We start from the raw sequence: 27,177 nt of genomic DNA on the forward strand, positions 1-27,177 counted from the left end.
TTTTTCCTTTGGTCTTCATAATCAAGGGCTATTACAGCAATAGATCTTATCTCTAGAATGGCAGTCCCTCTGCACCTTCAGTTCGGATTTTTGTTTATGCTTGGCTGCAATTGAGGCTGTTTCTGATAGTTTTAGGTCAGCCATGATAGACTATGGGTGACACTAAATAAACAAGCTGGGAGTCTGGGACCAGCCAGGAAGGAATGATACTGGGGCTCACAGTTTGATTTTCCTTGATTAATCAACATTTTTATTTACAATAACTTACTGTGTAAAATAACTGTTTGTCTGGCAAGGCATTTTTCACTGTAAGATGTAAGAATTTAAACACAAAGAGAAGCGTAACAGGTAAATAGTGTTCAATCTTACACAGAGTTAAGCTTGAAGTTGAGGCTGGGAGTGGGTGGGTATTACTGATTTAATTTATGTCTCACTTTTTCTGTTTTTTATGTTCTTACTTTAAGTTAAATTCCACTACAGCAACTTCACTGCAAAAACAGGCTGACATGTAGCCTGGCATATAGCATAGTGGACCCTTACTATAGAGTGATAGTTTTCACAGCCTGCACAAAAGGGATCAAAAGATTCAGGAACCTATTTACTACCCTTTTTCCATGGAAGAATCCAGCAAGAAGAAGGAGCAAAATATCCCATACAAGATGGCCCTCATTTTATTGTGAGTTTTGCAATATTCTATGTATTTCTTAAAGCCCTAGTTCCTAGAATCAGATAATTATGCATGTTCAATCTCAGTTTTCATTTAAAAGAAAAGTAAGTTTCTAGACATCATGGTTGTGGAGAAAAACTTGCATATATGAACCCTAGCAGCTAAAAGCCAGAAGGCAAATAATATGAACCCCAAATGTATTATTTTATAAAATCTCACTATTTGTAAGTCAGTCTCATGATTTTTGAATGCTTGAGGTTGGCAATACTGCCTATATGAGAATAAAAAAAAATTATAAACCCACCAAACTGAGGGGCAATCAATGGAATAAATGTAGAAAGCCTGGTTTTCATTTTCACTAAGGCACCTTTACGCCATTCTGGCCGAATAAAGGGGCCCGAAAATTACTATAAAGGCTAGCGCAGGGTAAACAATCATTGAAAATCAGACCCTAAGTCTTTCACCTTTTTGTTGCTGCTTCAGCTCTGAAACTGAAAGTCAATACCATCTGATAGCTGATTGATGGCCTGTGTGAAATGAGCTGGTTGTCTCAGTACAGTTCCTAGTGTACAGATGTCCATTTCACAAAAAATTCATCACAATATACATCTCCATTGGCATTCTCCTCAAAGAGGTGAATGACTGAAGAGGCCAGTGTACCTTTTTGTCATTAAAGGTGGCCTGTCTAAAGAAGGAATGAGCACAGTCGCAGGGTAGGTTGGGAAAATTCATAGTGCTGATGTTCATGTAGTTCCTGCTCTGTACATGGAAGGGAGACATCAGTCTCCAACCCTGTCAGCCTGACACCTTCCAAGACCACTGACTTGACTGAAAAATCAAAGTGACAAAAGAATTAAACTCACTAAATCTCCAGTTTAGCCCATTCTTAAACTCATATCTGGTGTAGTAATGCAGTTCAGGGCCACAAATGATAAGTACCATAGCTATATATAAACATTATTGTCTCAAAATACCAGTTCAGGGATGACTTTGTTGAGAAATGTTAGATATAGTGTAGCCACCCGTGCTGAACTCTGTGAAAATAAACGACTGTGTTAGTAACATGCAAGTGTTTTAATATTCTATCGATACATTAATTGATTAAATTGCCTCTAAAAACACTACAGTCTTCTGAACTAAGTCTACAGCAGCTCAGACCTTTAGAATAAAATCTTAGCCAGTGTGTTTGACACCTCAATAGTTTAATTAGTTACACATTTGCCTCCTGGCCAGGTCCAATAAATATGCATGCATTGGCACAGCTGCATCTCAGCGTGCACACTTAAATTAAAAATGTTTCCTCTGAGGCTGTGGCAATCCTGGCATCCGTTCACTTTTCTAGATGCTGCATCAGATCACAAATTGACTGTCCACTCGTAGCCACAGCGTAGGTGTACACTTGTTACAACCATGAAAATGTGCTACCAGATTAGCTCTTTGCTCACACAGTGTAGTAATCTCTTTGCTTTGTAGCTTGAGACAATGATACACCCATGCTTCTTGTGACTGAATAATATTTAAACTGCTAAATAAGCTGAATTTCCTCTAGATAGCATTTAAGGCTCATTCCCATATCATCTAGTCAGTTCCACTGCTAAACACATGCGTAAAATGTGTACTTTCATTCTACTTTGGGTTTAATGATACAAAGGATACACAATGAGTAGACTGGCTTGCTCCATTTGACACTGGGAGGATACTGTCACAGAATCATCTGACTTGTTCTTTCAGTTCAGGAGAAACACCATCCAGGGGCAGTGGTTCACTTCCTCACATGGATCACAGATGCATGCGCTGAGCATTATTATTGTTTTACAATAGACTACCAATTTCTGTTATCAGCACTAGCCCTTCTGATTAGGTTGGTTAGGAAAAAGCCAAAGTCTAAATTGAAATGCAACCCTAACTCTACCCTTTGTGCATATGTATTATAGTATGTCTTTCATGGTAGGATCATATGCAATCTCTCAAATAATACAGCATAATACTGCATTACAATTTCTTAAATCTTAAATATGTTTTGTAGAATCTTGTAATATTTTGTCATTCTTTTACAATAATAATTACTTGTTGTTGATATAGTGGTCCAGAGCATGATAGGTGCTTTACAGAAGAAATATAAAGAAATGGGGTATAATTCTAGCCCACTCAAATCAAAGGAAGGTTTGTCATTGACTACAATAGGGACAGAATTTCACCCATGGTGCCTATTCCCTGAGGAACTTACAATACAGTTGTAGATGTGACACAATAAGTGTGATGTCAATGGGAGTTGGGCACTTCACCAACTTAGGTACTTTTGAAGATCCTAGTGGGTGCCTATCTGCATATTTAGACACATAAATACCTGTAAAAATCTGGCCCGGAGATACTATGGTGATGGGTGCTAAAGATAATCCTAAAATAGATATTTATAACCTCATCTCAAAGTTAGCAAAGTTTTTATCTGGGAATGAATATCTGTCTATCTGATAAAGGAGCAACCTCCATTCCTGTGTCTGGGTTTGGGAATCTTTCCATTAACTTCAATGAGCATTGGATCAGGCCTTGGTGAGTAATAGAAACTTGACTCATCCTTCACTGCTTGTGTCTAGTCTTTCAAGCTGACTGAAGTTCAGATTGACATAACACTCTTGGGGTTTTATATTCATCTTTATTCCTTGGACTAGACTGGAATTTACATGGGTAGTAGAGAACAAATATATATTATTTTTAAAGTGTGTGTCTTCTGGTATGTCATTTGTAAAATGTTCAGAATGGTAAATTCCCCTCTGTAAGTAAAGATAATTAAGAATTCATCAGTGACAATAATGACCAGCAAGGAGTAATAATACCCTGGGCTTATGAAGTGTGTTACAGAGGTCTAGGAATCTGAAAGTGGGAAGCAGTGGAGAGTGTGAGATCCAGGGGAGGAATGACAGGTAGGTGTGGGGCTGGGCTGCAGAGCACTCTGTCCAATCCACTGGCCACTTGGAGATTCCCTAGGAAAGTCAAGAAATCTAGGCTGTACTAATTGCTCTTGCTCTCTGTGATGAAGAACTCCCTGTGAGGGGGTCCACAGGATACAGGAGCCATATTAGCCTGGATAATATGTAGAGAGGGGTCACTGAGGAAACAAGCTAACCTCCCACTGGTCTTCTGGGATCTGCGGTGTTGCGGGTGGTTGATCCTGTGGGTTGTTCTGGTGAGGGGGAAAAGGAGTCAAGCCCTGCATCTCTTACCAATACCTCTGGTGAGCAATTCAGGAGAAATCTCCACCAGGAAAATATTGCTGAGATTTCCTCACCCTAAAGCCACCTCCTTTTTTTCCCAGAGGGGTTGACTGGGTCTCAACTTTTCTGGAGTTTAGTTAAGTACAATGTAACGTTTGATAGGAGAATCGACTTTCTGAAGCTCTGTTCCAGGAATTTTTATATTCATGAGATCCTGGCTAGATGGCAGCAAGAAACTATAATAATGTGTTTTGTCTAAACTGAATAGTATCAAAATGGTTGGATCTGCACAAAAAATTACTCTCACTTTATAGTGAACATATATACATACAAATACAGTACATAAATGAGGCCCACAAACTGAGACTCACCTTCATATTCACCAACCAAGTGGTCATATTAAGAGGACTGTACTTGCAACTAAGAAAAAGAAAGAAATCCTATTTTAAGGCCATCAGATCTCTTCCTTCCTGGACTCAAGTTCTGCCATGCACAAAGGAAAGGGAGGAGAAAAGCCTTTCAACTTCTAGAATAACTCTTAATCTAACAAGTTGCAGCACTAGAACAAACATCCAAAATGAGAGAATGGAAGAAAATCATTAGTATGCGAAATTTAAAAGAATGTGGGACTCTCTCACTCTTTGTAATGAGAGATTTACTAAAACCCATAAAGTAAAGTGAAGTCAGCACAAGGGCCCATTCTTAGTGGGCAATCCACTAGGCAATGTCTTAAAGATTGTCTCAAACACGTTGAGTAAAATTCTGCTCTGCCTTTGTCAGAAGATCACCTCCATTAAACAACTGACTTTTAAAATCTTAGCTGTTGGCAAGGACAATGAAGTTTTCCTGTTTGCCTACTGCACTCTGGCATACCTCATTTCTGGATATTAAAAGCCCAAATGTTAGAAAAGTGGTTAGAAACTAAGATGACTCATGATATACAAAAACAAAATATAGACAGATAGATTGGTCTACAATCTTGTGTTTATTTCTGAAAGTTCAGTGATTTGAATGTTGTCGAGTCCTTGGCTCTTCGGAACATGAAAATGATCCATATACATGATCAGAATACCAGCTCACTGAGAAGTTCAGACCCATTGCTAACTACAGAACTGGACTCACACCTATTCCCCAGCATAATTGGACTTTGGGGAAGCCAAACATCATTGTTTTGTTTGAATAAAATGTGGCTGTATACTCACTGTACCACAGATCTTAGGGTTTGCAGGATGTAATTGTATACTGTACCTTATATAACAAAGACATTTTTGTAAAGTAGCACTGTCACTTTCAAAAGTGACAGGGCACTGGTTTAGAGCCCATCAGAAAACAGAGTTTCTGGTCAATGGGAAATTCCAGGATAAAAAAAAAGTTCTGAATTGGAATGGAAAGCCAATTTTTTGAAATTTCCTGCTGCAGCTCTTATAAGAACAAAGGTATGGATGCTTTGGTGTGTTGATCTAGTTAAAAATTTTCCATCACACACATTTCCCTCTAATCAAAAATTCTGCAAAATTTAGATTCAGTATCATTGAAATGTTTCATTTAGATAATGTCAAAACTTTGTAATATAACATGTCAAATTGAAATGAATTGAGATGATAAATTTGAAACAAAATGTTTTTACCTTGTCAAAACAAAACATTTGTACCTTGTCAAAATGAAATATTTTTACCTTAACAAAATGTTTCAATATTATCAAAACAAAATGAGAAAGTTGAAATTATACACTTCATCTTTTTTCTGTTAAGCCAACATGTTCCCATGAAACGTTCTGATTTTGATGAAACTGCATTTTCCAATGGAAAACTGTGTTGTCAAAAATGTTTCAACAAGCTCTACTCTGAAGTACTACAGGAGGGACTTTTTCCGAATTTTCTTTTTGTTGTTGTTGATGATGATGTTATTCCTGGAATCACAAAATACAGAGAGAAATCATGTATTCTTCAGGAATTCTCAAGAGGGCATTAAATTAAACTGACAGCATTGTTACTGCTATTCATGTTGAAATAATTAGCAATTTTAAGGCTACTAATGACATACTACATCTTTTTTTTAGACTGGGTAGGATAAATATAACAACCCGTGGTGACTTTTACTCCTACTACAATTTAATTAGCCTCATTTACTGACCCAATATTTTTTGTAACAGTAAACTCCAAAATGATCTGCTAAAAGGCTACTAAAATAAGGATCTTTTCAAATAAAATCATTCTTTAAAAAAAAAAACTAGCACAGCATAACATTATTTTGAGTGTTTTTAACTACTTTTGTAAATTATTCTTACAATTGCTAACATTACCAATGGGACTGACAGACTAAACTTAATTGAAGCAAAAAAAGCACCGCTTTGACAAGGTCACTTTTTAAAGTGTAGCTTTGCATAGAAGTTTTGAGTCTTTCTGAATTAATTATTACCTATAAAATTAACTACAAAGAATAATATCTCTGCCATCAAATATTAATAATTATTACAAGCAGAAAACTCTGCCTTTAATGGATGTAAAATTTATGGATTGTAATGGCCTACACTAAATCTGGAAGATTGTGGCAAGTGAAAAAATGGATCAGGGACCAATGAAAGACTTGGAGTCTTAAAAGATACTTGATAAGAGTTGCTTAAATTTTGCAAATTTAGATCTGTTGGGACAAATATATCTCTATTGTCATATCACTGTAGTCAGTGAAGTTATATTAAGGATGTATTTAGCTGTAGTTTTTTAAAAAGGTTAAGCTGATGGAACTGCAATCAAATCATTTAAGACTCAAATAAAAATATTAATTGTAACATGTTATTAGTTCAAAAATAGCCTTTTAGTCAAATGGAAAAATGTAAGAACCAATAGCTAGTTGCTGAGGTCAGCAATGTTCAAATGGGAAACAAGAGGCAAATTTTTGGCAGTGAGGACATTCAATCATCAAAACAGATAACCAAGGAAGTGATAAATTCTCCATCACTTGGAGTCTTTCAATCAAGGTGTCTTTCAAAAAGATATCCTCTCTTTCAATACAAGTTGTTGGGATACAGTTCGTGTTTTCCAACGAGCTCTGTGTGTGTGTGTGTGTGTGTGTGTGTGTGTGTGTGTGTTTGTTTGTTTGTTTGTTTGTTTGTTGATGCTGTCAGGAGAACTGGGGACCTTTGTGTGTGACAAAGACAGAACCCAGAGTTCCAGCTTCTGTTTAATAGAAGGCATAGAACATAGGACAGTGTTTCTCCAGTTCTTAGAATGGCTTCCCTGGGAAGGCTCTGTTCCCTTGCCTGGGAGCCTCCGGCAAACCCAGGGAAAATGGTAATATTTTTACTTTCTTGCTGGATTTTTATTTCACTTATCCCTGCTGTTGCTGATCACTGAAAACACTGAACTGACAGTTATGCTATTGCATGAGGCACTAACCCAGCAACAAGGCAGACCAAAAAAGAACAGGTTTATCCCTAAATGCACCCTTGGTTTTCAAAAAGAAAAGGAGGACTTGTGGCACCTTAGAGACTAACAAATTTATTTGAGTATAAGCTTTTGTGAGCTACAGCTCAAGTGGGCATAGGTAGCATTTTAATGTACCTCCTCTTCCACATATTTAAATCAGAGAAAGCATGACTAATTTTTCTGAACCTAAGGGGAGTAATGCTCTGATTCTGATAAAGTTTGAAGATTGTTGATATTGGGCATCCTTCGTTACTTTGGGCTAAATTTTCAAACAATGGTTCTTGAAATGGGCATGCAAGACATGTGCATGTGCATAGGTACAAATAGCAGTCTGCCAACAGTGTAAGTACTTTCTTGTGGAAACAAGATCAGTGCACACAGGTATTTACATGCTTAACCTGTCTGTTGGATACATTCCACAACATGTTTTGAATATGCAAATACCTATTTGTACCACAATTATTTGGCCCATACAAGTGTGTCATGTTTGTTCAGTGAACAAATGTCTGTTTAAATGGAGTAACCCATTTTTGAGCACACATCCTTGTGTTTTCCCCTGGACAAATGCCATTTTACATGTTCTCATACTCATATTTTAAGGATTACAATCTGGGTGCCATTGTCTGAAAGGATGACTTTTTTGGTGTGCCTGCAATAGCCGGAGCATATGCTCTGACCTCAGTCCCACAACAAGTACAATAGGCTCTCTGAAGGTGGCTTTTTCTTTCCACATATCTGCCCAAAGGCAGTTAAATATCTTTGAGGAGGAAAACAACAATAATAACACAACCAAAATATTCCCACAGTGGACTATACAAATAAAGAGCCCCAAACTTTCCAGAGTATCTTAATGAGGGTTAAAGGTCAATGCTAAATAAAACTGAGAAACAGCAAGAACCAAGATCCTGTTTCCATTTTAATGTGACTCTTGTTTATGTTTTGCTTTCAGCCGGGGAAAGACCGAAACAATTCCATTTGCAAGGACGCCACAAACACACTGGATATTACATCTGGAAGAATAGGTTTCTGTTCCACAGAACTGAGGTGGATGTTAGTTCACACAGAACAGAGATATGATAAATGAAGCACTAATAGATAAAGTTTCTGCCCAGGCTTTTTTCTAAAATTTGCAAATCTAGGCAATGGCCTTAAGTCCACTTTATGTAAACCCTACAGCCCTAAAAGTTTACTTTTAATTTCAACATAACTGTTAAATAAAACAACATTTATGAGCAAATTTCAACCTCAGAATTTATCATGCCTGCAACTAGCACAGTATTAAACAGAGAAGAGCTGAAACGAAAATCCAAGATCCAAACACTTCTTAGTTTTGAGGGTATTTGAAATATGAACCCAAATTCTAATTTTGCAAATGGTCCTCAACTATATAATACATTGAACAAAAACTCTTGCCTGATCACTTCTGAATTCTGAGTCCTCAAAAATCCCAGTCTTGATCTGGATCCAAATTTTGTGGCTTGGTTCCATTGCTTAGCTTGAAAGCAATTTTGCACAGGGACCGTCTTTTTGTTATATATGCGTACAGTGCCTAATGCAATGGGGCCTATATGCCTACTCTCCAATACAAATAAATACATAGATAGTTGAATTAATAATAACAATCTCTAATATTAAACTCTGAAATAATAAGCATGTTATTTGTTGAAGTTTGAGTAGCAATGAGGCAGTCTATTTTTAAACTAAGGTGTTCCTGTTTAGAGCTATGTGCAGCTCAAGGGTTAAAATATGGATGCAAGATCCTTCAAAATATTATTCCTTATTGGATGGAGGCATTTGACTCTGGGATGTGGCTGAATATCGCTGAATTCAATTTAATCACCGAAGGCTGATGCCCAATCTCAGGGATGGAGCCCCAGATATTGTAAACTAATATTGTGTGATCATTGGATTCCTGAGCATGACAAATGCATCCCCTGCCATTGAAAGAGTGAGGTTCTTTTCAAACTGACTGATGTCAATCAGCTGTGAAAGGAACTTTAAAGAGGCCTTCTTTCTGGATGGAAACTCTAAAATGGAGCTCAGCTAGGGAGTGGTGAGGCACAGTAATTTATCACAAGTAGTGACTGCAGTAAGTCCTCCTCCCTCATTGCCCAAATACAAGTTAGCTTTGTTTTTTCACTTCAAAAAAGAAATTAACGGTCCCCAGAGCTAACCCTAGCAGAGCAATACAAGGAGGTTATTACCTGGAGCCAGAATATAATGTTAATTTTACTAATAATGATTAATAAGCAGTCTCTACCTGTGTGGGGCTGCTGTAACTCATGTTGCCCATATGTCTCTAGCATGTGTGGACTGAAGGGAAGAGTAACAGGCATATCATTGAATCAGAGGTTGGGCATATCAGAACAAGACGCACATTTACAAGATTACACAATTCCCTGAGCAGCTTTACTGCTCCCGGATACAGAAGTGGGTCATTATTTTGTTTAGCTCTTGTTCAGGAAACCAATCTTTTATCCTGGATAAATCAGGATACAGCTACCACCTGTGGACTAATGGTGTTTGTTCCCCCCCAGAATGCCAAACATCTTCTTTGCTGAACAGGCCCCTCACACAATCATCTACTGCATGTGAAATTATTTTTTCCTTCACAGATACAGTTATCATCTTAAAAGCCATCGCCCTAATAATGTTAAAGGAAAACTGCTGTGCTCCCTTGTGATACTTACACAGCTAAATTTATTTACATTAATAATGAAAAGCATGAGTGCAGTGTAATACAAATGTGTTTGTGTCACTCATATAGTCTAACTGGCCCAATAATCTCCATATTCCCACTCATATTCCACAAATCTTGACACTTAATTTAATTATGGCCATTCATTTCCTAAAAAGAGAAAAAATCCTCATTAAAAATTTGATCTTTCCATTCTATGTCACCGAAAGATATTTAGAGTTGAGGTGGGGATTATTTTTGTTTTTTGTGTGTTTGTTTTTGTTGTTTCTTTCTCTTCTTTTACTGAATTTCAACCATCCATTTCAGTGCATGCTAATTAAGGGTAACCATTTCCAAACATGATGGTGTTTTCTTTCACGAGGCAATCTTGTTGGGGATGAGATTTCAAATCTGGCAAGTCATCTGGACTCCCCCTGTATCAGTAAAAGGAATCCATCTGAAATCAATAAAAAATAAGAGAACATCATAAAATTCAAATTGTAAAAAAATATTTTACATAGAATAGTGTAAATCCTGTCCATACTAATAGGTCTTATACTTTACCCTAAAGCTCATGAAATAAAGAATCTCCTAGATCACTGAAGGAAACTTTTGGTCTACCATGGAAACATTAAGCCCCAGAAGAGCTATGGCATCAGTAGAGAAGACCTTAATTCAAATGAAGGTCTATTAGCAGATATTTGAGGCCCAGATCATGTAGGATAGTTCAATTAAAGGAGTTATAAACTGAACAAAGTCTTCTGTGGAGACCTTGGAGCACTCTTCTTCACTCAGGAGATGAGACAGTACATTCTACCCTAGCTGTATCTTGAGGCCTTTTCAAGGGTAGCCACAAGTAAAGCTCATTGCAGTAACCTTGAAGTTACAAAGACATGGACTGGGGTTATGGGGTCTGCTTAAAAGAGGAACAGTCAATCACCATGCCAATCATAGAAAGGAAATTGCACTATTTGCCAATACTGAAATTCCAGGAGCAGTGATGGGTAAGAAATGTCCCTGAGACTATGATTCATCTTGACAACACTGGAAAAGGCACACACCTCCACTAAGAAGGTGAGCTCACTGTCCCATTTGTTTAAATGTGTCACCACTTGTCTGGTGTATTTTTTCAGCTTTATGTAGGTTGAGACTAAGCCAGTTTGCATCTGGACACTCTCTTAAAAACTAATATTCTTTTGTAAGATAAACTAGTATTTGGTGCTTATCCAAAAAGAGCCTTTTTCTGTAGTTCTTTCAATGGGACAATTCCCAATACCATTAGTGGGTGTTTTGCCTGCATAAGGACTATAGGTTAGTGCTTAAATTCCATAAATGAAGGTGCAAATGAGCATGAGACAAACCAGGGTTGGGTGGCAGTTTGGCCTATATACATTTTTCAAGACGAAAATCAGTTCAGATTCTTCCTTACTATTCATCTCTTTCAGGCAATAAGAAAGCTCACAGACTGAAGTATCTAGGTTTGACCAAAAGTAAATGTAGATCTGAATGTCATACCTACATTAGTAAAATGGCTGGTCAAGCATTTCATTATGTCTCTAGAGGTAATACACACAGACTGAAAAGGAAGTTGAGAAAATGGAGCCAAGTAGAAAACTGCATATGAGGGTCTTTACAGAGGAAGAGTAAATATTTCTTACCATCCTTATTGGCCTCTTAGAGACAAAGGACACTTAGAGACTCAGTGCCCTCCCTGAGCAAAACAGGGTGAAACTCTGTTCAGGAAAAGGTGGCATTTTCATAACTTCCTGTGCTGGTCAAATTATCTCAGATCTGATCAATCTTTTCAGGACAATACATGGAAATTCCTTGCAGCAGGCCTATAAAGGAGTTAAGGCAATTCACATTCAACAGACTGCTCTGCTACCCTGAACAGTGAAATAAATTAAATACTATACTCACTTTTCAAAATGTATTACCTGTTTAATTTAGACATTTAACTGTATGGACAGGCCCTGAAAGCAAAGGCCTGGACCATATGTACACCACCAAAGGTACGCCTACTTTTTGAGCTGTGAGGTATGATTCCAGCTTGTGTAGACATGCTCGTGCTAGCTCGGCTCGAGCTAACACAAAAAAATGGCAGTGCAGCTGGGGTAGAAGAGGCAGCGGCTCAGGCTAGCCACTAGTATATGCACCTCCCCAGACCCTCTCCGTAAGTACTCGGGAAGCTAGCCCAAGCCACTGCCTACGTTACCCAGGGTGCACTTCTATTTTTAGCACTCTAGCTGAAGTAGAGCTATCACAGGTATGTCTACACAAGACAGAATCACATCTCACAGATCAAATGTGCACATACCTCCAAGAATCAGTGTGTCAGACCTTCAGTTGGTGTCAATTGTCATAGCAGTTGACTTTGATAGAGCTATGGCAATTGACATCATCTGAGGATCTGCCCCAGTATTGTTTTTGGCATACTGGTTGTGATGACCAGAAATATGTTACCCAATGCTTTGAACATTCTTGTAGATAACACCTCTTTTCTTCCTCATGTTTGTCATTCCTTGTACCACGTGTCTCTGAGTTCTCTGTGAAAAAGAAGAAAAAATATCCTTTGTGTCATGTTCTAACCTCCTGAAGGAATAACTAAAAATGAAAAGGACTGTAGTCACTACTGAAAAGGCACTTCTGCTAACACTTCTAAATGTCCCTTAACCATGTACTCCTACTTACTTTGTAATGATTGCATGTTTTCCCTTTGGGCCCACTAAAGTATTTAATTGCAATTACACTCATTTACATAGCAGATGAAGCTAATTGCTGGTATTAGTTACCAAATGTATGCTTGTATTGTGAGGGTAAAAAAATGCCCTACAGAAAAGAAAATGACTATGCCTCTAATTAAGGAACTATGAGTCAAAATGAGCTTGTTCAGAGATGTAAATATAGAATCAAGGGCTTTCAGAGCTCTGGAGTGCTCTTTATTACCCCCAATCAATTCCCATATTCCAGAGATAACATTGGCAGACTTAATAACATATACAATGTACTATTTTCATCTTCTCAGATACAGTGGTGATGGGTGCAGTGTAAGAACTGAGACAGATTCAGATTTCTGTGGTGTTGCTAGACATAAATGTAGTTGCCCTACTGATAAGGTGATGTGTTACGGCTACATTGAGCTTATTTTATTAAGCTATCCCATCACTCTTTCTTCAGAGCCAAACCCTAGGCGAGATCTTTTTCTGCCTTTACTTTTACTCTCATTGACTGAAGGCCAATGGACCTGATTTGGCACTCAGTTACACCCATGCGAATCTGGAGTAACAACACTGAAGGGAATATGAGAGGAGAATCAGACCCAGTCTCTGGTGACTGTATGAAGATTCCTGTAATCTAAGTTAGACTCAGTGAACCACAATAAGAAGAGATGTGGGGAGAGCGAGCAGGAGGATGTCATGTGGATAAGTGGATGTGAGTTTAAAACTGTCCACAAACAAGTGCAAAACTAATGCATTATCCTCCTTCCAAACCTTCCTTCTAAAATACCCCTTTTCCAGGATGCCACAAAAAAACTAAATAGTGTGCTGAGATGACTGCCTATCTATCATGCTGACCAATATTGTCCCATTGTCTCCTAATACTCCCCAGTGTGTATCCATCTGTTGTCTCTTGTCTTGTACTTAGATTATAAGCTTTCTGGGTCAGGGACCATTTTTTGTTCTGTTTTTGTACATCACTTAGCACAATGGGGTCCTAGCCCATGATTAGGGCTCCTGGGCATGACAATAATACAAATAAATAATAATATATGTTAAATCAACTTAGACTCTCTCTAACATCACTTAGATTCAGATCTAAATTTGCATCTAAGTAAATCTACGGACTGTAAGTTGGGGTAAACTGTGTAGGGAGCGCAAGGGGGCAGAAGGTATCGCTCACACAAGTTATGCCTGTTTAGGCTCCCAACAGACTTAGTTAGATTTACTTATGCTTAGATGCCACATTGTCTGAATTTAGTTCTTTGGCTCTACATTTCATCGCAAAATGTTAAGCCACCTCTACCTCCTTTCCCACCACCCCCAGAAAAACTACATTAAAATAAAACTTCTCTCTGATCTTAAAATATGCTGGGTTTGATTTCTGTTGCCCTTCATCTTGTGCAGACACTTGCCCCAGTGCAAAGTGAATGCAAACTGAGTATAAAACACCCACATGCTGGTGTAGATGACTGTACAAAATTCAGGGCAATGAAGAATCTATCCTCCTTGCTTTATTAATGTTGCCATTGCTAGATGCTGCTCTGTGATAATATTCCATTCTGCACGGCTCAGTTACCTACACAGGTCATTTCATTGAATGAGACTGGCTGGCTGCCAAATATCAGCCTCTCCCTATTTTCTTTGTTAAAAAGGCAAAAAAATCCCAAACCACCCAAAATGCATTCCAGGGATACCATAGCCTCTCCCTCCTAAGTGCATAGTTTTTTTTTAAATATAGACCTTTGGAGGACTAATCCCAAATGGCATGATGACAGGCGTCGGAGAGTGTCATTTTTCAAACTTGTGTGAAAATCCATTTCAAGCCATCTCCCCGCTTCTTGTGTTTCATCTCATTTCTGGAGAACTCATGCAGTATAATTACTGAACTACTGTGCAAAATATAAACAGGACATCCTTTCAGATAGAAAATCCCAACATGCTAAAAAGTACATGCTGTAGTTCTCATACTCTTCTGGAAACAATCTCAAGCCTTCCACAAAAAGATTCTGTAGCTGGGAAGCCTGTCTGCTAAAGCGGGATATAAACATAGCCCTTACAACAAAACAAAACAACTTCTAGTCTTACTGCTTGATTTGTTGCTACATCTCAGGATAATTATCCTTGCATTAGAGCAACCCCTGCAGGCTAAAGCTGTTGCCTACTCTACATGACCTCAGCCTATTAAGCTTGTCCAGTAATTAAGAGGTAATTAAGAAGCCACTACATTAGAGCTGCCAGTGGATATGCAATATGTGAGATACTTTACAGACCACAGTATTTAACGCATTGGGTCCCCCTTTTACCACTGGACCTGAGTCGTTGCTTGGCTCTTTGCCATGCTGCATTTATCTGGAAAGGTTTTAATCTCCCTAAACCCCAAATATTAGAACAAATCTATCAAGTCTCTAGCATGGGAACATATTTATTTTTCACACTGACTGATCAGTGGACCAGCAGGATGCCAATGTTATCCACACAGAGACTATGTGCTAGAGTGGTCCCCATAAACTTCCTAACAGCATGGCTACAATGGAGTCATGGTAACAGAGCTCCAGCTGCTGGCAGATGCCTCAGTGACCCCCTGAGAGAGGGACCGCCACCATAGCAGGGAGGGATTTACAGACAGGATTCTGTAAATTTTTCTGGGGTCTCCACAAGTCTAGTGAGGGGGGTATATTATGCTAGTCTCATTCCCATGCTGCCCTCTACCTGACTTTCTGACACATGGATCCCTGGAGCCACAGAGCACCTTCTGCGAAGGACAAAGGGTGGTGGGACACTGCCACAGAAACAGTGTAGTCCCCCTCTGTGTGAGAGGTGTGACCTGCACCCTTCATCATGCAGATTATGCTCGGACCCTTTGTTCCCTAACGCTAGAGATGGGTTCTAATCATAACCCTATATCCTGACACTTTAAAAAAGGTACAGATACCGAATCTAACTTTGTAACTGGGCCCTTTCTCAGGCTGAATCCAACTCCCAGTTGGAACACCTCAACACTGGTAAAGTTCATGGCATGGGCCCACCCTTCTCCACTGGGTCAGACGTTATTGCATAACTACCATTTGCTTTTGCTTGGACTCCGATCTCCCCTCCTTAGCATTACTGTGGTTGTTTCCCACAGTGCCATGCAGTGGATGGAAGAATATGGCTCTTAACGAGGCTGCAGCAATGCTGCAGATTTGGCATTGCTTCCTAGAAAGACTGTAGTGGTTTGAACAGAGGACTCAACAACTCCTAGGATGAAATTCTGGCCTCACTAAAGTGAATGGTATCCACCCCCCCAACCCCATTGACTTTAATAAGGCCAAGATTTCATGGGTGAGTGCTAATCCTGACTCTGATACTAATTCTCTTTGTAACTTTGGCCATGTCACTTAACCTCTCTTCCTCGCTTTTCCTGCCTGTGAAACAGGGATAATTATGCTGGATGTACATATGAACTTGTAATGCTTTTTATGTTTTATTATATACTGAAGCTTTGTATTTCTAGGAACAGCCCTATGTGCAACAACAATTCAGTAATAGAGGAGACATACACACTGCTTTTTCATGGAGGTTTTTGTTCTTTAATAATATTTACTTGCCTATCAGTAGGACTGTTGTGAGGATTAGTTAGGTAAAATATATTTTAATGTGCTAAGTCGCGCAGCATTACCGCACCTCAGTTCAGCACCTGTTTTGACAGGGAGACTTAAATAAGTAATAGTAAAATAAAAGAGCAATTTGATTGATTGTTTGTTTAGTCCAACAGCCTAATTATTTTCAATTTCATTTTTTTAAGTTCTTCACATATCTGTCAAATCTTCATCGGGGGAATTATCCCTGTCACATCTCTATTATTTCTGCCATCATTTTAATTCGGTGGATTATCAAGAATTGGATACACAGCAAACTGCATTAGTAACATCTGAGCACCTTTTAATTAGCTAGGGAGCCAGAACTACTAAGGGTGTTTGGCAGACGGCAGAGAGACCAAAGCAGTGGAAAGCCTCCTGGAGAGAGAATGCAGCAGAAGAAGCATTTGCAACTTATCCTCCAGAGAAATCCAACAGTGTAATCCCCCGAAGTGGACAGTGATATCTGGAAAGGGAGCACAGTGGGGGGACCCACTGATTCAGGACAACACTGATGCAACCCTGATGCAACCTGCAGACCTCTTACAGATGACTAAATGCCCTTCTTTAGTAAATCCCCAGAGAAGCAGAGCTATGGAAACATCCTCTCCCCTCCCCAGGAGTGAGGCACACCCTGGGTGCAGTGGCCCTTGTGGTTTGTACCTTTTTAAAAAAAAATCAGAGAAGATGTATTAATATCTTGATATTCAAGCCACGAGATCATACATGTCCCTGGAAACTAGACTGGATTGACTCAGTTATGACTGACAGAGGCAGGTTTCAATTGCAAAATGTTTACCACTAGATGGAGATGAAGAAAGCATACAAGAGAGCATTTCTGGATATCACCTTAGAATAGAAGAGAGCGACCAGGCATATGTTAATTTGAAAAGATCTTAAAGATGTGTGTAGTAGTTTAAAAGTATAGAGTTTTGGGAGCCATGTCCAGAGGGAATCTGGACCAGAGTGGTGATGCGGAGTAGCCGGAGACCGCACTTAGCAGGAAAATTAAAGACTCAGAACTGAGAGGGAGAAAATAGTCCATATAGAGGCCTGGAAAGGAAAATCCATCCTGACAAGAAAGTCTCCTGTGCTGGGACTCCATTTACCTGAGTCCACCCTTGAAGATGAATGATTTTTCTTAGCACCTTAATTCTCTTTTTTTACAGCCAAAACAATATCTCTTGAGATCAGCACCTAAGCCAGATAGAAGCTTTTTGCTTTGGTTAGAGATGCTGACATGATTTTGTGAACAAGGAATTGTTTGAGACCCTACCATGGAAAACATCCCATAACAATAGCTTATATTATTACAGATCATGTTCTTCACTTAAATGTCCATTGGCACTATTGCTCAAAACCATTAAAGAGTGCTTGCAAAAGAGAGAATGGAATCACAAACATGTTTTAAAAAAGCTGTTCATAGAAGCCTTAGACTTAGTGAGGGCTGATCTGAAAGACATCAGTGTAGTAATTGTAATGTCCTGACACCATGTATGGTTTTGTTTCCTTGCATGGATATAATGAAAAGGGAGTAAGAAATAATTTAATCAGAGAGGTTCGAAGAGTTAGAATAAAATATATCAATGATACACTCAGATACCAGGAAGAATTGCATCACAACTAACGATAGGTATTTCTATACGATCTAACAGCTTATAACAGTCTGCTAAACAGAACCAGCAAAATAGTACTACTTGTAATAGTGTTATCTGGGACCCTCAGCTATACTCCTGTCATTACTTGGCAGAATTTCTCTTTTACTAAGGGATATTTGAGGTACAGAACATCATGATTTGAGGGAAACTTATAAAGTGTGGAGCAAATGTGGTCATTTTTCCCTTTAGGAGCCAAACTGAGTAATCAGATGTTAGAAGAGTCATCCCTAGTGCTATAGAGTCTCTAAGAGATAATAAACTGAATTATATGATGCTAAGGGGAAAAGCTGAGGACTCATATTAAGGATGTTTTATGTACAGAGGGACATGAGTCATACAAAAAAGATTTAATTGGTTATTAGAAGATAGATATTAAAAATGAATGTTGACTTAAGTCAGATTTCAGCTTGTACAGTGCTAATGTGCAGTATGGGCCTGATTTTCAGACATTGATTTTCAGAAACTGATCTTCACAGGTCAAAATGAAGTCAACATGAGCTGCAGGAGCTCAGCGATCTGAAAATCACTCATTAATAGTGTACATGAGATAACCTTTTATCAGTTATATGTCTAAACAGGCCTGTGTGTCAATAATGGTTCAACATGTGTGCGCCCATGAGCATTCTTCTTATTTTCTTTGAGGAGCTCTCCACCTGCTGAAAAAGATGCCTTTTCAGATAAATCACACATGCCTCATGCGTTTAGATATGGGCTATGATTAGACATAGCCATATTGACCAATGAATAAACTGAGCCAAATCAAGACTAGTGAGAGATTCTTTGGAATCAACGTCATCTTTTCAATGAGAAAACTTTATACTAAATGTCCTGCTTTATCCTTGTTTCAATATTGGATCTATCAATAGAAATTAAAAATGAAGAGAAGGCAAACTGCCTGGTGTATTTATTTCTTTTATATAGTTCAACAAATAAATGTGCACAAAAAGCACATACAGATGAAGGTGGTTTTACCAAAAATTAAAAATATAAATCAAAAGTAAAAACAGAAGTTCCTCAAATCAGGAGATAAACCAAAATACATCAAGCCCAAACAAGAGCTATCTTTATCCCATGTACAGCAGCTCTTTTTATGTTCCTTTCTCTGCCACAGCCTGGAGAAACAGATGGGACTTGCAGCATAATTCAGAGGTTGCAAATGTGGGCTATTTCCAATCAAAGTGGAGAGTAGGTTCCAAAGGTGAAGGCCTCTCATGGACAATGAGTTCCCTCTTTGGCAGCTCCCTCTCTCTTATTGTACCAAGAGGAGGCCAATTTGAGTGCCACCATTGAACAGAACAGTATCACACAGAAAGATTCTCTCAGATAGGCAGATCAAGAGATTTCAGATTTTTATAGGTCGAAACAGTTCCATCTCCACTTGGAGAGCTTCGGCTCCACCGACTGTTCTTCCTGTCACCCCCCGCTCCAGCCCCAGAGCACTCCCTGCATTTAAGACTTGTACAAGAGTAGCAAAGAGGCCCCCTGAATGGAACTGGGTGGATAACAGGCTTTTCACTTGGACTGTGATTCTGAAAAATAAAGACAAAAATTGTTTCTGGTTGAACCGAAAACTAAATGTTTTGAAATTTTCAGCAAATCTAAAAAAAAAAGGGGGGGGGAGCAAAATGTTTCATTTTGACAAAATTGATTGATTCTTTTTAAACATTTTGACTGTTAAATAACATTAAAAGAAATTTTGAAAAAAATAATTCTGAATGGAAAAAATAAAAAAACTTCATTTAGAAAATGTCAAAATGAAAAGGTTTGGAGAGTTGGAAACATTTTGTAGGGTTTTTTTTTTCCCCACAATTTGGCAAAAATTACACAAATTAGCAAAAGGTTTTTGTGTTGCCAAATCTGCATCTTTCAGTGAAAAACAAAAGTTCTGGCTGAAACATTTCACCCAGCTGTACCCTGAGCAGCTGCTATTCACTGGGTCTGGTAAGGCAGACACCCTTCTTCCTGCCCTTTGTCTTTTGGCTGTACAGCATAGAGAAGCCATAAGGCAACAATGAATCTGACCTGAAACTGCTCATAGTTGCTCCAGTCTAAACCAGCATAAGTGAGATCCAAATTAGGCCCAAGACATTTTGTTAAGATCAAGTTCAATTTTGGTTCAATATCTGATATATCCACTATCTGGGGCGTACAGAATATCCTGCTCTCGGAGGAGAACAGACTTTTACAATCTAATAGTTCTTTTCCATTTCTATAATCACATCCTATGAACCTAAATAGTAAATATGTTTACTGATAAAGGAGGTTACAGTATACACTGTGCTTACTACATTGTCTCTCCTGTTGCTGATTAGTGAGAAAGAGAGAGATAGAAGAAGAGACATTTAAAGGGTGTACTTGATAATGCAGTAGTTTGAGTCTTTTGTGATAAATCACCATCTTAGAGGCAGATAAGTATAGGGATAGCATCTAATCACTTTAGTACACTTTACCCGCCTGGGGAGGATCAAAAGTGTTGTGGTAGATTTAGAAAGTTGGCAGTATTTTACATGAAAAGGCAAAGAGTAATACAGGTTGTTTTTTTAACAAAACATGGTCTTAGAAATTTTGGGGACAGCTTCCTAGGTTTTATATAAGCCAGATATATATGCATACATATAAGCCATTATATTTAAAAACCATTCTGTTCTTCTTTTCCCAGGTCCACTGGGGGAGGGAAGGAAGGAAGGAAAGAGAGCAGTAGGGAGAATGTTAAAATAGCTCGCTTGTTTTTCACTCACAGGACAGATGGTGTGCAAGTTAAAAAAAATAAACCCCGATCTGAAATAGTATACCAGCTGTACCATAGTTGGTGTCTATACGGAAGGTAGTGTGGTCCATTGGATAGGGCACTGGATGAGGAGACAGAGGTTCTATTCTTGTCTCTCCCACTAACCTGCTATCTGACTTTGGACAAGTTAGTTTGCCTCTCAGTTTCCCCATCCATAAAATGAGATACTGATCTTACTTTGTAAAGAGTTTGGAGACTGATAAATGAAAACACAATATATAAGAACTACATTTTTGTGGCACATGTGGGGTCTATAAACGGCACGCAAAACATTTTACTTCCCTGATCAATGAACATAATGCTGACAGGAAGAAAACTCTGTGTGGAGGATATTAATTCTACTTTGGACTTCTCCAGAGCAGTGATCCCTTAACATCCCAAATTGTAAAACAAAATGCATGGATTATTTTGTGATACCTCCAACAGGCCCACAAAAAGACCAAAGACATTCCACTCAGTCAGAACTTCCAGGATGTAAACCTTAGACTCTTGGATTTGGGGAAGGTGTTGTCCCTTACAAATCAAGGATAATTTGCAATGCACATGCTTCACGTTTTTTCAAGAGGCCAAGCATTCATTTTTTACATATTTTTCTCCTGCCAAAAAATGTTCTGTAATGCCTTTTACCCTCCCGTCAGTTGTTAGTCATTGTCCTGAATCCCAGGGAAAAGTTGATAGAATCACTGTGATCACAACTTAATCCGAAAGAGACAGTCTGCATACCTCCTATGATGACTCAGAACATAGAAAAACTCGTGATTTATGTCTTTTTCCAAAGAATAAGGGCTAGCTGCAGAAATTACATTAATTTTGATTTGTCATGACTTTTCAAAACAATACAAGGGGAATCTCTCCCATAGCCAGGGGAATTTTTTTTTCTACCAGGCTCTTATGAAAAAGCCATGTTAAATTTTCAAAGTAAGCACTGTAGCTAACATCGCACCTCTCCTGAGCTCTGGAATACTAATGGCTTTGAAGTTATGGCATGAAAGTAAGTGGTAGGAATGTTTTATGTTGCAATGAATCTATTCGCTGTGTACTGCCCCTCTGAATGTACAAAATCTTCTGTTTGTCTACTGTGTATGTATGGGTGGGGAGGAAACATGGCTGTGATAGAATCCAAGATGGAGGACGAAGTGAGATCCTCATTCTGCTTTCTCTTTGCTCTCCCATAGAGACCTTGGCTCTGGTTCTCCACTGCCTATCTAGTGATTTACACCTGAGAAAAGAGGGTGTAAACTCTACCGTTCTGCCTTTTCTACTTCTTCTTCATCGAAAATAAAAGATTCCCTACACCAAAACACAGCATTTAAGTTTGGTATGAGGGATTAGGGAATTTCTTTAGTGCTGGAGTTCTGGTATGGATAAATGTTTAACTTATTTGCTTCATATGCTGGTGGTTTCTGGGGACATTAAAATGCTGTGGCATTAATCATAAAACAAATGACTACATGGGCGTCTTTTTAAACATTATTCATTTGGTGAAATAATCTCATCATACGTTAAATGGCATCAATGTTTAAAACTGCCTATGTGGGACTTTGCTAAGCATATGAAGGTGATTGGCTTTATATGTAACTACAAGCTTTTGTAAAATGTACAGGGACATTAGATCAGTAAACATAAAAATAACTACAGAAAACTCTGTTACTGTTGCAGTGGTTTTGGAGATGATGAAGATGTATCTAAAAAAGGCTTACCAAACTGAAGACATTCAAAATTATGATTAGGTAGCAACATTCTTCAGTTAAAGGGCACATGTTGGGGGATTACACTGCACAAAAGAAGATATGCAAATATTTTGTCCCATCATTCTCTCTTCTTTTTGAACAAACTAGATCCCCAAAGTAGCTTGGAGGATACTTTATTTATGTGCCTGCTAGTTCAGGTCCCACCTACCAATTCATCATGTTCCTGCCTTGTGCCATCTGTTGTAAATGAATAACTCTGCCTGCAACTTTCTGAAGTATGTGTGTTTGCTATTATGTAGATTAATGCAAAATGTATTTTTTTTTAAAACCAACAACTACAGAGTGCTTACGTGCCTAGCCAACCTCAGTCGAAATCCGTCATTTAGTATGCAATAAATGTGAATAACTCTCCAAAAGCACAAGAAAAAGTTAGGCCTGAGTTGTACTAAGAGTTGTACATATCTGTTGACCTAATTAATTGCCACAAAGTAATTATTAGTTGACTCAAGGTATGAGATACTACTATTTAAATGACACTTGCAACTTGAAATCACATGCAGAATCCTGCCATTCAAATACATGGAGTGATTATAAAATCAGAAATAGTATTTGAATTTTGACTTTTGTAGTGCTGAGTTAACAATTTATGACAAATAATTTACTTGACATATTTCATCCTTTTTTTCCATTTGCACATGATTGGGGGATTTTTCCAGAAGATTTATTAATTTCTTCATTGAATAATTCCTCACCTGCAGTTCATTAGCAAATATATGTATATTCACAGCTCTAAATGAGTGCAGCGTTTGTTAGTCACATTCACAACATAGTGTTGTTTTGGAACCCTGCTTTGATAACTTGCATAGCAAACCACAACAGCAGAAACTGCAGAGAGCAAATTTTGCAACTGAATATGTGATCTGAAAATTGCTTTTGGTGAATACCCAAACATTCAACCCAAAATGTTGCTTCTGGTAAATATTCACATTATTAAACTTGCATGCTGGAAATCTTGACAGAAAGTAAACCAAAAAAGGTTGTGAACACAGTAAATAAAAAATACATTTGCACATTTAAAAGAACATTGATAGAGGATTTAACCACACTGCCTGATCCTGGAATAGTGCTTATTATCCTGAGTAGTCTCTTTGATTTCAGTGGAATTACTTGAAGGAGTAAGTACTTCATTTGGAAGGGGTTTTTTTCAGGATCAGACTTATAGTTAGAAATTGTTTAATTCACTGACAGATGATCAGTACTTCATATTGTCTATGTACATAGGCGAATGGAATAGATACCTGATACATTTGTAGTTCATCGATTATATATACATAAATTATGACCAAAAAAAGCATCTATTTTATTCAGGTTTTAGTTCTTCTAATCTCCCATGGCTCTGTTCAGAACAAAATCAAACAAAGCTTTAGAAATTTCCCCACCCTGATTGTGCAGTTAGATGAAAATAAAAAAGCTGGCAGAAATTCATGAAGCTAAAGGAAGAATGATATACTACAATAGCTAAACAGAGCTAAAGAAGTCTAAAGAAGAATCCCTTAAAAATTTCACCACCTCATGTCAGCTACAAAAATTCAGTTCACTGCTATCAGTTTTGATAAGCAGCCTTCCTCACCGATGAGGCTATAAGATGATAATGTCATTCAATAACTCTCACACCCTTTCCTGCTATTTGTCCAGTGCAGGAAACTAAGGATTTTCTTGTCGTGTGGACACAACGGAAATATCCAGCAAGCAAATACTGACCCTCGCATGCAAACAGGTCCATATCCTTTTTCCGCCTGACAACTTCCTTCCTGGCTGCTAGGAACAAATCTACTCTTCATTTTTCCGGAGTTCTTTATACAGGCTACTCAGAAAGCCCCTGGGTAAGAGACAAACATTTTATTAATGTAAACTTCATCTAACAGCTGGATGCCCATGCAGCCAGGCCCAGATTTACAGTAAAGGCTTGTTTGCTTCTTTTAATTATACACCTCTACCCCGAGATAACATGACCCGATATAACACAAATTTGGATATAACGCAGTAAAGCAGCACTCTGGGGGGTGGGGCCGCGTGCTCCAGCAGATCAGCACATCAGCGTGTCTGACTCCGACACGCTGCTCTGAGCAGCGTTTTAAGGGTGCCGGGCCGGGGCTGAGGGGTTGGATAAGGGGCAGAGGGTCTCGGGGGGCGGTCAGGGGACAGGGAGCAGGGGGGGTTGGATGGTTCGGAGGTTCTGGGGGTGGGGTGGTCAGGGGACAGGGAACTGGGGCATTGGATAGGTTGTGGGAGTCCCGAGGGGCCTGTCATGGGGCGGGGGTGTGGATAGGGGTCGGGGCAGTCAGGGGACAGGGAGCGGGGTTGGATGCGTTGGGGGTTCTGAGGAGTCAGTCAGGGGGCAGGAAGTGACTATTAATAATGGAAATGCTCGAGGCCAAGGTTCGATATAATGCAGTTTCAACTATAACGCAGTAAGATTTTTTGGCTCCCAAGGACCACATTATATAGGGGTAGAGGTATAGTAACACTGCATCTGAGTCACTAAAAACTGCATGCCAGAGACTAACATAAAGAGTTTACTGAGAAGTCTGGTCCTCACCTTAAAAACAAAACAAAACATTTGCATTTTTACTATTTTGTGAGGGTATTTTCTGAATACTTTTGTGCTTTGTAATTTATTTATTACTTAAGGTACTTTGCTATCTTGGCCAGAAAGGGGTGCTTTAGATACGCAAGTGATAATGATTTTGTTTATTTAATTACATTGAACTAGGTTGAGGCTTAGCTCTAAGCCCAGGACATCAGGTTCTATACAGCTGTGCTGATCCAGGAGCAACTCAGGGAAGGAACTAATTCACAGTTCCTGCCCTGCTCCCCACTTGCTCCCAGGAGAAGTTACTCAGGGCTTGTCTACACTTAAAATGCTGCAGCTGCACTGATGCAGCTGCGCCACTGTAGCACTTCAGTGAAGACATTGGCTATCCCAACAGGAGGGCTTCTCCTGTTGGCATAGTTAGCTACCGCCTCTTGCTGGATTATGTGGACAGGAAAAGCCCTCCCACTGACGTAACTCCCAGTGTACATATCGCTATGTCAGTATAACTGCATCGTTCAGGGGTGTGGATTTTCCACACCACTGAGCGACAGTTATTCTCACATAAGTTGCTACTGTAAACCAATCTTTACTGGAGCCTTGCAAAGGGTGGAACTTACTTTCCTTCTCCCAACAAAGTGCACCCACATTGCATTTCCTTGGTACATGTGTAAATGACAACAATAGGTGCAAGGCAGTGGAGAGTCAGGCCTATCCTGTCTTGTTCCTTCTAGATATTTGACTACATCAGAATTGTCCCATTAAATTTGATAAATGTTTCGTTCAGTGCTTAGCTGAGTGCTCAGACTGGAATCTCAAGAGTGTTGCTGACCAAGACTGAAATACAACATATTCACAGAGCTGAATGAATAAACTTGCACAAAGCTTTCAGGTATTGTGCCTACTTCAATATTCTTTAACTTTCACAAGCATTAAAATATAACCTCCCCCAAAATATCAACATTATCAGTAAGTTCAGTTCATAATTGGTTGAATGCAGAAAAAGGAAGACTGAGGCAAAATGGAGAATGGGGACATTCAATTAAATTTAAAGGTGGCAAATTCAAAACTGATAAATGGAAATACTTTTTCACAAAACTCCTAATTCAACTATGGAACAAACTCACTGCCATAGGAAGCGGATCAGGTCAAGAACTTACCAAGATTCAACAAGGAATTGGACAGTTATATGGATAAATGTGCCACTGACACATTGGGCAGTCCAGTTCCTCTATTGATTATAGTAGCTTGCCAAGCAGTAGCTTTTTTGAAGATCTGTCAAAGAGTGAATATGTGGTCACAACATGATCTACCTGGATGGAACCCAGCCTGTTCTTCTCTTTTCATCCACTGCCTCTTCATTCTATTCAGCATAACAGTAGCCAATACTTTGGCCGGGATTGATAGCAGTAGGATTCCTCTCCAGTTCGTGCATTCAGTAAGATCACCCTTGTTGGAAATGCCATGATAAAACTATCTTCCCAGTCCTATGGCACCTGTTCATTCACCCATATTTAGCAACAGACTCTTGTTAACTGCTTAATTAGAATTTTATCTTGGATTTTGTCAAGATCAGGAGCTATCCCCTGTTTGATATCTTTGATAGGTGCTTTAATTTCATTGGGTGTTATTGGTCTCTCTTTTATTTCTAACTTGACATTGGCATTTCTGTTGAACCTGTGCATGATCTTCGGCTCTGCACATGGAATGGAAATGCTCTTTCCGTCATCTGATTTGTTCTTAGTGCAACACAACAGAGGTTAAATTCTGCTCTCAGTTACACTCATGCATTTTTGAAATAACTCTACCGACCTCTCCTCTCATTTACATCAGTACAACCTCATTGATTGTTGTGAAAGCTACAATGCAAATTTTTGCTGTAATTTACGCTAATATAAATATAGAATAATTGTAGTAACACAGTAGGTAATATTTGGACCACATATTGGCCACATTTTGTTTAAGTATTAATTTGAGACCTGGAAGTTCAAGTTGTCAGTTGACTCATTTTCCTGAACATAAAGGTCATACAAATCTCTTTGAACTTGTTTCCTTGTTCTCTGCAGGAGTTCCCTGGAAGAACCCTTCTGTTCCATTTCTGCTCAGGATGGAGGGGGAGTTAGCACTTG

This window comes from Natator depressus, chromosome 6 (assembly GCF_965152275.1).
Source record: "Natator depressus isolate rNatDep1 chromosome 6, rNatDep2.hap1, whole genome shotgun sequence".
NCBI classification, from domain to species: Eukaryota; Metazoa; Chordata; order Testudines; family Cheloniidae; genus Natator; species Natator depressus.